This window comes from Phyllobates terribilis, unplaced genomic scaffold (genome assembly GCF_046119375.1).
Source record: "Phyllobates terribilis strain yellow unplaced genomic scaffold, ASM4611937v1 Scaffold_172__1_contigs__length_4051808, whole genome shotgun sequence".
Taxonomy (NCBI): Eukaryota; Metazoa; Chordata; class Amphibia; order Anura; family Dendrobatidae; genus Phyllobates; species Phyllobates terribilis.
In genome coordinates, this window is record NW_027362932.1 from 785467 (window position 1) to 790612 (window position 5146).

Below are 5146 nucleotides of genomic sequence, written 5' to 3' on the forward strand. Positions count from 1 at the left end.
TAGTTATATTCTTGTACATAGGGGGCTGTATTATAGTAGTTATATTCTTGTACATAGGGGGCTGTATTATAATAGTTATATTCTTGTACATAGGGGGCAGTATTATAGTAGTTATATTCTTGTACATAGGAGCCATATTATAGTAGTTGTATTCTTGTACATAGGGGGCTGTATTATAGTATTTGTATTCTTGTACATAGTAGCAGTATTATAGTAGTTGTATTCTTGTACATAGGAAGCAGTATTATAGTAGTTATATTCTTGTACATAGGGGGCTGTATTATAGTAGTTGTATTCTTGTACATAGGGGGCAGTATTATGGTAGTTATATTCTTGTACATAGGGGGCTGTATTATAGTATTTGTATTCTTGTACATAGGAGCAGTATTATAGTATTTGTATTCTTGTACATAGGAGCAGTATTATAGTAGTTGTATTCTTGTACATAGGGAGCAGTATTATAGTAGTTATATTCTTGTACATAGGGGGCTGTATTATAATAGTTATATTCTTGTACATAGGGGGCAGTATTATAGTAGTTATATTCTTGTACATAGGAGCCGTATTATAGTAGTTGTATTCTTGTACATAGGGGGCTGTATTATAGTATTTGTATTCTTGTACATAGTAGCAGTATTATAGTAGTTGTATTCTTGTACATAGGAAGCAGTATTATAGTAGTTATATTCTTGTACATAGGGGGCTGTATTATAGTAGTTGTATTCTTGTACATAGGGGGCAGTATTATAGTAGTTATATTCTTGTACATAGGGGGCTGTATTATAGTATTTGTATTCTTGTACATAGGAGCAGTATTATAGTATTTGTATTCTTGTACATAGGAGCAGTATTATAGTAGTTGTATTCTTGTACATAGGGAGCAGTATTATAGTAGTTATATTCTTGTACATAGGGGGCTGTATTATAGTAGTTGTATTCTTGTACATAGGGGGCAGTATTATGGTAGTTATATTCTTGTACATAGGGGGCAGTATTATAGTAGTTATATTCTTGTACATAGGGGGCTGTATTATAATAGTTATATTCTTGTACATAGGGGGCTGTATTATAGTAGTTGTCTTCTTTTACATATGAATTTTCTACTGTTGGGCAAATTGTATGAAATTCTGATAAACCCTTTTAATATGTCAGTAGAAGATGCTCGAAAACGTCTCTGATGAGGGGGATCCTGGCCCTCCCGTGTCCACAAAGAGATGGGGCACTACAGGTGACAGCAGTGGAAGGAGGAAGAAGACCAAAAAGTCTAAGTGATCAGGATGCGGCTGAGAATAAACTCCATTAATGTGAACAGTGTGAGGACTGTGAGCCGGCGGCAGGCGATTTACCAGCGTTTGTCTGATGAGAGATCTGACATCTTCTTCTTGCAGGAGACGTATTTGAAGAGCAATGCTCATGTGTATGCAGCCAAGAGAGACTGGAGACTTGGGCCGTCATACTGGTCCTTCGGTCTGGAGAGAAATGACGGTGTGGGGGTCCTCTTTAATACCATGAATGTCCAGGTGGACAGAGTCCTGGAGATCTGTCCGGGCCGCTGTCTGATGCTGGACTTTACATTGGACTCCATCCATTATAGAGCGATAAACATTTATGCTCCGCAGACCAGGAAAGAGCGGAGGGAACTATTTGACCACATGAAACCATATTGCTTTACATCTAAAGTATTTATATTGTGTGGGGACTTTGATAATGTGTCCTGTAATGTGGACAGATCCAGCAGTCATAAGCAACTAAGATATGATGAGACGTTCCTTAATAATATAGTCCAGCAGGCCCACCTAGTAGACCCCTATGGGTCTCATCATACCAGTAAGACGTACACTTACCATAAGGGTGGTAATGCCAGTAGGATAGACCGGGTGTATATAAAGAGGGAGGTGAGATGCTCTCAGTACAGGATCAGCCCCCTGGAGTATTCGGACCATTGTATGGTGAGTGTGACGCTGGATCTGGCCCAAGCTGTGGTCTGTGGAAAGGGGTACTGGAAGGTGAACAGCTCTGTGGTCCAAGATCCTCGGTTCAGAGAGGCCTTCACCACATTCTATAATGAACGTAGGACCACCCAATGTATGTGTGATGACACAGCTGAGTGGTGGGAGATCATGAAGAGTGACATCAAGCAGTTTATTATACGAGCAGCCAGGAGACGTAGTAATATGGATTATATGAGATACACAGCCCTGAGACTTCATCCTGCTGTATAGCCGGCTGAGGTGCATGGTGGTGAGGAGGTGGACAGACGGAGCGTCAGCCATATAAAGCAGCGGATGAGGGAGCTGCAGTACGATCGCCTCAAATCTCTCAAGGCGGAGGGACAGTTTGATAGTTGGGGCATCCATAACCCAGATCCCTTTATTGCCTGTAAGAACAGGGTTAGTAAGAAGCTGATCACTGGCTTGTTAGATGAGAATGGGGTGGAGCAGTCAGAGCCGGAGAAAGTCCACAGGATCATTGAGGATTATTATAGAGATCTGTATAAAGGGGCTCATATTAATAAGGATGACATTAAAGCTTATCTGAAGGGGGTGTCCCTACCAATGTTAGACCTGGTGCAGGCAGATAGTATGGCCGATCCCATAACTGAGGATGAGGTGAAGAGGAGCATTGACTCCTTAAAGGCCAACAAGAGCCCAGGACTGGACGGCCTGACCAGCGAGTTTTACAAAGAGTTCAGGGACTTGTTGGCTCCGGACCTGGTGCAGGTCTATAATGATTGCCTCTCTGCAGGGAAGCTCCTACAGTCCCAATATAGCTCTGTTCTGGTTCTCTTAGCAAAGAAGGGAAATTTAAAAGATGTAAAGAACTGGCGTCCACTGTCTTTGCTAAACAATGACTATAAAATCCTGGCCAAGATCTTGTATTATCGGCTGAGTGAGGTGGCGGGTGAGCTGATCATCGCCAACCAGACGTGTGGTGTGAAGGGTCGGACGATAGAGGACTCATTGCTGCTGGTGAGAGAAGCTGTGACGTACATTAAGCAGCACAATGTGGGGGCGTATATTGTGGGCTTAGACCAGAGTAAAGCCTTTGATAGAGTCCATCATGACTACCTGTACCAGGTGTTGTTACACTATGGCCTCCCGGTGCGGTTTGTGCAGTGGCTGCAGGTTGTGTATAAGGAGGCTGTAAGCCTGCCGCTGATTAATGGTCACTTGGCCGAGCCCTTCAGGATCATGTCAGGGGTGAGGCAGGGCTGTCCACTCAGCCCATTGTTGTATGTCTTTAGTCTGGATCCTTTCCTCAGAAAAGTGCAGGATCATAGAGGTTTCACAGTGCTGAGGTGTTGCCTGCAGAGTATAGTGGAGGATGTAAAGTTCTGCGCCTATGCGGATGACGTGTCGGTGGTGGTGTCTTCTAGAGAAGACTGTACGGCGCTACAGCAGGAGATGACAGCCTTCTCCAATGTGTCTAACTCCTCTGTGAACATGGAGAAGAGCGAGGCGTTGTGGTTGGGGGGTGACAGTGATGTCTTCTCTGTGCCCTTCAGAACAGTTCAGGATCAGATAAAGGTTTTGGGAGTAGTGTTTGGAGCTGTAGATGATGGGAAGGTGAACTGGGAGGAGAAGCTGGTGGTGTGTGAGCAGAAGGTGCAGAGCTGGAGACACTGGAAGCTGACGTATCTGGAGAAGGTCCGCCTGCTGAAGACCTTCCTGCTCCCGCTCTTCCTCTATATCAGTGTGGTGTTCCCTGTGCCCGATGCGTTACTCCCCAGACTTACCAATGTCTTCTTTCACTTCTTGTGGGGTAACAGAGTGAATGTGGTCAAGAGAAACATTGTCTATCTCCCCCATAAGGAGGGTGGTCTCTCCATGCCCTGTCCTGAGCTCTTCTTTAATCTCATGTTTCTTATGAAGAATTTCTCTTTTTGTAAGAATTCAGAGAAGACGCCATGGTCTTGTTTGTTTAAGAACCAGATCCAGCAGTTTGTGTCCGTGTGGTCGGTAGGGGACCCCATCAAGAGAATCTCAGGCCGACTAAAGAATAATGTTTCTTGGTATGGTGTCCATGTGTCTAAGGTTATTAGATGGAGGATCCTGTATGAGGACGTCAGGCAGCTCAGTAGGAAGGAGTTGTATAAGAATGTGCTGTCATCTCACTTTAGTGTCCATGTTCAATTGAGGGGCGCCCCAAGTCTAGATGTAAAACAGGCTGCAAAAAACGTACTAGATCCCAGAATTCCCACTCATATGAGAGATGTGGCGTGGCTGGGGCTCCATGGTAAGATGTACGTCAGAGACAACCTAAAGTGCAGGAATGTATCAGACAGATCCTGTCCTAGAGAAGAGTGTCCCCGTATACAGGAGACTATGGAGCATCTGCTTCTAGAGTGTCCCTTCAGTATGCAGGTATGGGAGTGTGTGTCCTTGTCCCTAAAGTTACCGCACCTGGTGGGACAGTCGTATGGTCAGCTGCTGTACGGAGACTTCCAGCCTGAGCTCAGGGCGTATAACCGAAGCTCACTATATGTAATAAATGTGGTGACCATCTATCATCTGTGGTGTGCACGGTGCTGCCTGCTCATCAATAAGGAGGTCCTGTCCTGTGATAGTGTCAGGTATAAGATCCTGGAAAGTCTCAAGTCAGTGTATAAGAAGGACATAAAGATTAACTCAGGTAATGTGAACTGGAGGAACATTCATGTGGCGGGATTTATCAATGTTATCTAATATTATTGTGTAAGTGATGTAACAACACAGTATTTATTTTCTTTAATATTTATTATTTTGTGATTTTAATGTAATTATTCTGTAATATTTGGTTGTCAGTTTTAAATAAAAAGATCATTATAGTAGTTATATTCTTGTACATAGGGGGCTGTATTATAGTAGTTATATTCTTGTACATAGGGAGCAGTATTATAGTAGTTATATTCTTGTACATAAGGGGCAGTATTATAGTAGTTATATTCTTGTACATAGGAGCCGTATTATAGTAGTTGTATTCTTGTACATAGGGGGCAGTATTATAGTAGTTATATTCTTGTACATAGGGGGCAGTATTATAGTAGTTATATTCTTGTACATAGGGGGCTGTATTATAGTAGTTGTCTTCTTTTACATATGAATTTTCTACTGTTGGGCAAATTGTATGAAATTCTGATAAACCCTTTTAATGTGGCAGTAGAAGA